The 8,637-nt window shown below is 43.3% G+C and overlaps 1 protein-coding gene across 2 annotated transcripts in view; it reads right to left on the bottom strand.

Annotated features, from left to right (window-relative positions):
- Positions 1-143, bottom strand: part of LOC103732076 (tripartite motif-containing protein 34-like) — a 10,312-nt gene extending 10,169 nt beyond the window's left edge. For both annotated transcript variants that reach the window (XM_008830599.3, XM_029562291.1), the window contains exon 1: positions 43-143. The gene's annotated coding sequence lies outside the window, so the exon portion shown is untranslated. The remainder of the gene's footprint in view (positions 1-42) is intronic.
- Positions 144-8,637: the final 8,494 nt, after the last annotated feature.

Genomic DNA, 8,637 nt, shown 5'->3' with positions numbered 1-8,637 from the left:
GCCCCCCGCCCCGCTCTATGGCGCACAAACCTCCAAACACACCTCTGGGTCCTTAAAGGTGAGATCTCTCCGCCTGGCTGAAGTGGTGAAGAGCCACTGGCACCTGCTAAACAAGGGCGCAGCCGGTCAGGATCCTTCCTGTGCAGCCGCTGAGAAACGAAAGTGAAATTCTCTGACCTGTAGGAAGAGGAAAGAGGAAGAAACTTCTGGGCCAAAGGGTTGCAGACCTCTAAGGCACTCAGACAGCGCACCTCATTAACCCTGTTTCTCTGGGCGTTTGCATTAGAGGTAAATTTTTCAGTGTCTGGAGAGCTTTGAAGGGTTGTAGTCAGGGTAACCGACACCTAGTGCTGTAGAGGCCAGGCATGCTGCCAAGTGCAAGGGGCAGCTCTAGGTACAATTAGCAAGTCCGAACTGGCGGAAGATGGAAAACTGACGCAGTCTTTAAAGTCTCAGGCTCACAACCGAACTACCGACAGTTTGAGGAAACCTGTTTTAGCTCTTTCTGTTTCTTTGGCCAACGAGACACCGGGTGCCTCCCCTCTTCTGCAGTCATCATGGACGTACACAAACCCCCAAATCCCCAAACAAGGGTATCCCTGGAAGTAGACCAGGCTGGCCTGGCTCTCACAGAGATCCGCCTGCCTAGGGCTAGGATTAAAGGCATTCCACCACCTCCAGCATTAATCTACCAATTTGAATCATTCTTTCAGGTTTAACATTCTATGCATCCCCAAACAAGATATTGTCCTTTTTAGGGGATGGAAGATGAGTGCGGGGAGGTGAACAGTGCTGAGAGGATGGGTTTGCAGAAGATCTGGGGAGCTCCTTAGAGGGCTGGGTGTGTTCTAAGTATTTATTATGTGGTAGTTACACAAGGGATAAAACTTGTTGGAAACTCAGATTGTACACTCATCTAAATGGGCACATAGCACTACATGTAACATGTTCCTCAATGACTTCAATTACAAAAGAAAATTAAGTTTTCAGAGATTCTTCTGTAAACCGGAGGCTGAGAGTCACTGGTTTTAAGTGCTAAATCAGGTCTTTGGAGACAGTAAAGGGTGCTTTTAAAACTGAGATACCCTTGACACTTCTCCTCATGAGTCAGAATCGAATAGGAGATTCCCGTGAGAAGCTATCTGAACATGGTGCCTCCATGGAATGGATAGTGTATTCATGAAGGAAACAAGTCAGTGGGTTCATTTTTTGTGCACACAAGGCAAGCCTAGTGGAGTGGTGACGTACACTGTAACTGAGGCAGGAGGCTCACAAGTTCTAGGCCACCGAAGACTGCATGATCAGACCCTGTCTCAAGAAACTAAAGGCAAAAGAAAAGGGGAAAGAAAAAAAAAACAAAACAAAAAACAAAAACCTCTAGCTTCCTATCATCTGTGAAGTTCATCACATGACGAAAAGTGTCAACTTCAGAAACTGGTGGACAAAGTACAGTTGTCCCTTCTGCTTCTCTCATCATGTGATTCATGCTTGGGGATACAAGGGCAAGCGCCCGGTAGACAGACAATTAAAAAATTTGTTGGAAGTGTGTCCTAGTTTGTCTCTCCATTGCTGTGACAAAACACTCTGACCAATACCAACATGGAGAAGGAAAGGGTTTATTTATCTTACATCGCCCAGGTCACAGTTCATCAGGGAGACCAAGGTAGGAACTCAGGGCAGGAACCTGGAGGCAAGAGCTGGAACACAGGCCATGGAGGATCACTGCTTACTGGCTTGCTCCCCTGGCCCTGCTCAGCCTGCTTTCTTATGCAACATAGGCCCACCTGCTCAGGGGTGGCACCACCCACAGTGGGCTGGGCCCTCCCACATCACTCAACAAGAAGATGCTCCTCAGACACGGCCACAGGCCAGTCCAATAGAGGAAATTCCCCAACTGAGCCTCCCTCAACCCAGGTGTGTCAAGTTGACACTAAAGCTATCCCACACAAAGTGTAGCAACTGTGTCATTAAAAATATCTGCACTAAATTCTGCTGTACATATTGCTTTGGCTATGTCTGAGGGAGTTCATTATTACTTTCCCATCCCAGTCATTAAATATTGGTAATTCATATCAATCAGATAGCAAATCATTAGGCAGGTCTGTTAAATCATTAGCCAAAATGTGCTTGTTAAATGGGTTTGGTGGCACATGCCTGTAATCATAGAATACATGAGTTCAAGGACAGCCTAGTCTACACTCAGAAAACAAAGCAAAGCAGAACAAAACAAAACAGCCTCCAAACCACAATCAAACACCTAAGAAAAAAGAAAAATATCTGTAATTTATTTTATATTTAGAGCTCTTTCTAAACACAGGAAAGGCTGAATGTATTAATCAAGCCTCTTTAAAGGAACAGAACAAATAAAATGAATATATATATAATTATACACATACATATGTATATGGATTTATTAGATTGGATAACAAGATAGAGTTCAAGTAGTCCAACAATGACTGCCTGCACTGGAGATGCCGAGAATCCGGTAGTTGCTCAGTCCACAAGGCTGGATGTCTCAGCCGTCCCAATCTGACACTGAAGACCTAGAGGATCCTGGAGATCTGATGGTCTTTAGTCTATGCCTGAATCTGAAGAAGCTGGTTCTAATATCAGTAAAGGAAGGAATGCCACAGCAACAAGATAGATGAACTCACCAGTGAGAGAGAGGGCAAGTAGGCAAAAAGCAAAGGATGCCTTCTGCCTAGGCAGGCATCCTAAGCATTTGGTCCCTGGAAACACCATGATGGATTACCCAGTACTAAAGGTCCATTTGTGTCTTGCTGTTATAGGTTTCGTTTTGCCTTTGCTGCCCATTACCATAACTGTACTCATCTTACCTTTGGTGATTCAATGCTGCTACCTGACCCTCCTAGGAGGTTCTGTTAAACCCATTACATTTAATTCATGCAACTGAGGAGCAGCATCTCCATCTCTAAGGTCTGGCACAAGGAAAAGAGCCAAAACAAAGCGCTTCAAATGTGCTGTTGCCTCTCTCACCATTTTACGCCTTAAAAATTTTTTTAGTATTTTTATTTTTTGTCTATGAGTGTACTGCCTGTATGTATGTAAGTACACCTATGTCATGTAATGTGTGGAGGTCAGAAGAGGGCTTCAAATCCCCTGAACCTGGAGTTATGGACAGTTGTTAGCCACCATGTGGGTCCTGGGAATCAAACTTGGGTCCTCTGCAAGAGCAGGTGGCGCTCCTAACCACTTAGCCAAACTCCAGGAGTCTGGGTGAGGGGTTACTTACAGGAGCAGGGATGACTCAAAAGCAACCGTATCCCCCAAAGCCCACCACGACATGGGTGGTGCCACTTGCTAACTTTAGTTTTCCCATAACACAGCAAACAACACAAATACACTCATGTCTTAGTTTGTTTCTTCATTGCTGTGACAAAACACTCTGACCAGTACCAACTTGGGGAGGAAAGGGTTTATTTGTCTTACAACTCCCAGGTCGCAGTTCATCAGGGAGCCCAAGGTAGGAACTCAGGGCAGGAACCTGGAGGCAGGAGCTGGAGCACAGGCCATGGAGGAACGCTGCTTACAGGCTTGCTCCCTCGGCTCCTGCTCAGCCTGCTTTCTTATGCAACACAGGCCCACCTGCCCAGGGATGGCACCACCCACAGTGGGCTGGGCCCTCCCACATCACTCATCAAGAAGATGCCCCTCAGACATGGCCACAGGCCAGTCCAATAAAGGAAATTCCCCGATTGAGGCTCCCTCAACCCAGGTGTGTCAAGTTGACACTAAAGCTATCCAGCACAACTCATATCCCATACTAAATTATTTAAAATTGCCTGAGTCTTAAAGATGACCACTTAGTAGAACAGCATGTTTGTCAGAAACATAAACAACACTTAACTATTCTGTGGTGTTTTTCCTCCTGAACCTGCAGAGAGAACGAGCTTCGTTATTATGTCCCCAATTATCTTAAGAATAACTCAGAACCCTTACATAGCATACTGAAGTGTGTGACCTCAGAAACAAAGCAAGCCACGGAGACAAACAGTTCCCTTCTCAAGGCAGGAGAGCAAAGGAATCCCTTGACAGGAGAGAATGCTTCCTGCAAGAGATTTACTATGGATGGGGAGGGTTAAGTGTGCTGATATTTACAATCAATCAAACCAAAACAAGCAGAAAGATTTGGGGTTGGAGTCAGGAGCAAATGGTTACCCAGCATTATTTTCTGCCAAATTGAAGATCTGGGGAATCTTATGCAACAGAGTGTATTGCATTTCACACTCCCAGGCTGAGGAGCTTCTGGTCACCATCTGGCGATGGTTATGGACATTTCTAGATATTGATCACAAACACCTACAGGTTAAAGACAGCTCGTGTCCTGAGAGTCTCTTGAGCCCACTCAAGCTTCCTACCATGGATGCCTTACCCCCATTTATAATCCAGCATATTCATAAAACCCCAGCAATATAAGATGGTACAAATGCTTCACAGACTTTCAGAGATGATGGGCGAGGATAGGCCTGGAGCTGATTCTTGGGTAAGAGTCTACAAACTTGGTGACCTATTAGATCCACTGAGCCTTTTGTTCTAAATTCAGATTCCTTCCTTCTCTGGGCCTTCCCTTCCCTTCCCTTCCCTTCCCTTCCCTTCCCTTCCCTTCCCTTCCCTGCCCTGCCCTGCCCTGCCCTGCCCTGCCCTACCCTGCCCTCAGAGTTTGCCAGTGTCTTTCTTTCTTTCTTTCTTTCTTTCTTTCTTTCTTTCTTTCTTCTTTCTTTTAGTTGCAGACTGGGGATTGAACGCAGGGCATCCATTGCACATGCTAGACAAGTGCCCTACTACTGAGCTATATCCCTAGCACTTTAACTTTTGATTCTGAGAGAAGATCTCTGTAACCCAAACAGGCCTTGAACTTACCAATCCTGTGCGTGAGTAGCTGGGATTATAGGACTGCGCCATCAGCCCAGCCTTCTTTTCCTGCAAACATTAAGATTGGAAGCAATTTATAGATTTCCTCTTTTTGTCAGTAGAGGGTGCCATTTCTGAGGTCTGGCGGCTCGGTTAAACAGAGCTTCAAGTGTCAGATTCATATTCGTATTTGCTATTTCAAGCCATTTATCTCCCCAAACCACCTTTTTCATCTTGAACTGGGAGGCTGCGGATTCTGCGGATGCAGTTCATGAATACCCCTGGGGTTAGTTGCCAGTAATACAAGTGTAGATTTTCCTAGCCACTCAGAGCTTCAGGCATTGCAACATTCAAAGTGACTGGAAGTCAAAGTAAAATCTAAATGTGTTTACTTGGTTTTTTGGATGAGCGGTGGAGATTGGGGTGCACGTGTACACATTGAGAGAATGGATATATCTGATGGAGAATCCCCTCACCTAATAAAGATCCAGAAAAATGAGATGAAAAACTTCACAGCAAAGACAGGCGCAGAGTACAAGTTGCTATGTCAGTTTGGAACTGGGCAAAAGATGAGTGGCAACAAAGTGCCTGAAAGGGTGGCTTTGAACGCAAGCAGCAGCCATGGCTCTACGGGCTGACAGGAACAGAACACTTCTCCCTTCAGTGGGGAGAGAGAAGCTATGGGGAGGGGGCCTTCCTGTTTTTGTTCTAGCATGTAAAAACCTTGAAATTGACCATTTCCAAGTTTACAACTTGGAAACAGCTGAACCAAATGAAAATATATGCCCTTTCTTAGACTTCATTGGAGAATTAAAGTCACAAGACAAATGGTCACCCTGAAATTTGGAGGCATACTTGTAAATAAAGAGACTAACAGCCCAAATGTACTTACCAGGAGCAGAAGTCACATGAGCCATAAACTGGAAGGAACATTTGAAGGGTCTGACATGCTGGAGGCCCAATGTGGATTAGTTAGAGAGTGAGGGACTGCAGTGGGTCATGTCCGAACTCCAATTGCTACTTTCTTGATCTTTGTCTTTACAAACCAAATCTGTTTCTCACAATCAGGAGCCAAGGAAAAGAGTCTTTTCTTGGGCAAAGAGAGGGTAAAAGAATGGCTTTGAAACCTGGCCTGAGCTTATTCCATAACAAAGGCCCAGCCTTGATTATGAAAGACTTCACCAGAGCAGAGCAGTAACCAAGGAGAAAAGCATTTCCCTAACCAATCCCCTTCAAGCACTCCAGTCTCACTTAAGGGGACCCAGTTAGAAACACTAGTGAAGGCCACAACCTAGGAACACGGACCAGGGAAACACTGAGATTTAATAAATCTACAGAACAGTTCTCTCTTCCACACCCCATCAATGCATCACCAGAATAATGGCACGAGTGATACCTGAAACAGTTGCAAGAAATGCATTCTGTTAACTGGGCATGGTGGCTGGGACCTGTAATCCCAGCAGTCAACAGGCTGAAGCAGGAGGATGGCCCAGTTTGAGGTCGGCCAGGCTACAGTAGTAAACTCCAAGCCAGCCTAGGCTGCCAGTGTGAAACTTTATCTTAAAAAAATAGAAGGTGAAAAATAGGATTCTGTGTAAGGAAGCATTCACAGGGAAACTCAAAGACAGTAGGGGAGAAGCACTATCAATCCAGGCTCAGATCTGAAGGAGCTTTTGGAATTATCAGACAGGGAATTTAACTACAATGTGGAGCAAAGGGAATAAAGAGTTTATTCTGGAGCCAAATATGAGTGACCATGGTCCAGGAACACAGATTTTGGTTAACTCAAATTCCATGTTCCAACATGGGAACAATTTCATAAAGCTTTACTAGTAACAGAACACAGAGTCATAAGTCAAGACACCTTTAAAAATCCATTTGTGAAGTGACTTTAAAGGATGGCTCAGAGGGTAAAATGGCTGACCTGGTTCAGTTCCCAGCACCCACATGGCAGTTAACAAGTCTCCGTAATTCCAATTCCAGGAGATACAATGCCCTCTACTGGCCTCTGCAGGCATTGTATACTGGGGTTCACTTAGCATGCAGGTAAAACACATATGAAATAAAACATATATGAAATAAAGACATTAAAAAATACATTGTTGGAAACATTAGGTAAACTGGAAAACATTAGGTAGTGAGGAAATATCTGCTATAGGCCTCAGATGCTATCTGATTATAACGTTAGCTTTTTGGTTGTTTGCAAATCTAGTACTCTGCATTCCAAAGGACAAGGAGTGTTCTGTTTGTACATTCCAAATGATTTACCCAATGGTCACAAAGATGTTAGGCTAGATAACGGCTATTGAAGATGCCCCAAGATAATTTGGCTGTGGACTTTGAAACATTCCAGACTCTGGTCCAGTCTTTGAAGTTCTAATCAGTTAATCAGCCCAAGGCTGAGGTGAAGGCACAGCTTCTCTCTGAGAACTTTAACCCATAATCCCCCCTGTTGGCTAAGCATCACATTTTGTGTATACAGGAGCCACATATTATTTATTAATTTTCACTAATATACCACATCACAAGGGAAGGCTTCCTAGGAGCTGATGTAGATGAGGTTTAGTAGTAGGCAGGAGAGTGGTGTTCAGGAGAGAGGACCGGCTGGAAAAGCCACCGGGGTCAAAACCCCTCCTGTATCATATCATTAAAATCTACTAGTCATTATGACTCAGATACGATTTTTTACTCTTCTCTATTTGACATAACATGTGACATATATTAAAAGTAGTAAGTCAAAATTAAAATAATACTGTCTAGCCTAATGGAGTGAAGGTAATCAATGAAAAAATAAATAATTTAAAACAAAATTTACACATTAAAAAAAAAAACTAGGTCGACTATGTATTTTCCCTGTATTTGCAGTTAGGTATTCTCAAATAATTTTATTTATTTATTTATTTATTTATTTATTGAGACAGGGTCTAACTATGTAGCCCTGACTGACCTAGAACTGGCATCAAACTCACAGAGATCTGCCTGCCTCTGTTCCCTAAGTACTGGTATTAAAGGTTTGCACCATCAATGTTCAGCTATATTTGGAGTATTTAAACAACTCTATTATCTTTTAATGTTAGTATTTTGACCAGCTTGATCTTACAGTTTTAACTTCGTGTGGAGTAGCTAACTCTAATTCTTAGGAAAAAATGGTCTTTAATAGCTTTTATCTGTAGATGCTGACTGGATTTGTTTGTTCTATTACACTGGTATTATGACAGATTGAGTTTGGAAAAGTAGCTGGAAAACCACATTATAAAAGAAATTAGATAACAGTATAGTACTACTTTTCTGTTAAAAAAGATTGCCCTTTTCATGTATCAAATATTAATAACAATGGTAGAGACAAGAGATGAGATATGTTAGCAATCAGAGTTTTATAGGCCTGTAGCCATAAGCAAATCTTATTTTAATGGTTAGAAATGGGGGCCTGGAGAGATGGCTCAGTGATTAAGAACACTGGTCGTTCTTGCAGAAGAGCCGGGTTTGAATCCCAGCACCCACATGGCAGCTAACAACTGTCCATAACTCCAGTTCCAAGGGATTCAACAGCCTCTTATGTCCTCCCAGGCATTGCATGACATGGTGCACTTACCTACATGCAGGCAATACATGCATACACATAATAAAATAAAATAAAATAAAATATTTTTTAAAAAGAAGTGGAAATGGGACTCTAGAAGGAGTCACTGAAGTATTGTCCATTTCCCTTATTTGTTATTTAATTTTATGTGTATAAGTGTAATGCCTGCAGGTAGGTAGGTGCAC

This window comes from Nannospalax galili, unplaced genomic scaffold (genome assembly GCF_000622305.1).
Source record: "Nannospalax galili isolate Female #2095 unplaced genomic scaffold, S.galili_v1.0 scaffold635, whole genome shotgun sequence".
Classification (NCBI taxonomy): Eukaryota; Metazoa; Chordata; class Mammalia; order Rodentia; family Spalacidae; genus Nannospalax; species Nannospalax galili.
This window is presented reverse-complemented; position numbering and strand designations above follow the sequence as displayed.